We start from the raw sequence: 1,230 nt of genomic DNA on the forward strand, positions 1-1,230 counted from the left end.
ATATTGCTCTTCCCCTCCCTCTCCCCACTGGTAACCAATAGTTTGTTTTATATATCAGTGAGTCTGTTTCTTTTTTGTTTTATTCATTAGTTTGTTTTCTTTTTCAGATACCACATATAAATGATATCATACAGTATTTGTCTTTCTCTGTCTGACTTATTTCATTTAGTATAATGTTATTTCTTTAATATATGTCATTATTAACTGAATTATCTTGTTTTTTATGGAATAATACTTTGTAATTAAAAAATAAATTTCAAAGTAAAATTCATATGGTATTTACTGGAATCTTTTAGTTTCATTACTTTAAATATAAATTTGCTTATTGGTGAAATTTTCTATGAACGGCATAAAAACTGCAATTGCATTATCAATCATTCTATGTTGATTTAGTTTTATTGTGTGTTCAATTTGGATATGGAAAGGTTATTTGTTTACAGAGATATTAAAACTATTGGTCAGGTTTGATTTGGTTCAACGGGAGTATTGCTGTCTTTTCTGTATTATATTCAATGATGTGGTTATACGTTTTGTGGCCATTTCTTGGTTATTCATGCTAACAGAGAGAAGGAATGGCTTAAGTAATCCCAAAATAATTTCTATGTGCCTTTGGAATATGATTTTGAATTTCCATTCTATTATAAGAATTTTATGTTCTGGGAATATTTTTTAAAATAATTATATCACACCTTTATATTTCACCCTGTACTGGCATTTCTTTGCCAGTTCATATATCACTATTGGTAGAGAAAGGCCTTTATATTCTAGCTTCTGCCATCATAAAAATAATGAACTTGGTTAAAAGAGTGACTATTTTTTTTTCATTTTCAAGCAATTGTTGTGCTCCTATTTTGTATTAGGCACTCTGCTAGGTACAATAAGAGACACAGAGATGAAGAAGATATTCCCTTCCTTGAGAGAATCATAGTCAAAAAACAAAGACAATATACATGTATCTATAATGCTTAGAGAAGTACAGAGTGCAGAAGATTTATTTCTAATTTGGGTGAGGATGAAATGGAGCAGAGAAAGACTTTTAAGTAGGGTTCTGAAGGATTAGTAATATCCAAGTATCTGAGTAAGGGAGAAAGTATCTTTCCAGACAAGGGGAAGTTTGAGGCATGTTGGGGATGTGATGAGTAATCACAAAAGGGAGTGATGGCAAATAAGTTTGGAAATATAACTGAAAAACTCATCCATGAGGTAGTTAGAATATGATAAAATTATAGT

The sequence above is a fragment of the Stenella coeruleoalba genome (assembly GCF_951394435.1).
Source record: "Stenella coeruleoalba genome assembly, chromosome: X".
In the NCBI taxonomy this organism is placed as follows: domain Eukaryota; kingdom Metazoa; phylum Chordata; class Mammalia; order Artiodactyla; family Delphinidae; genus Stenella; species Stenella coeruleoalba.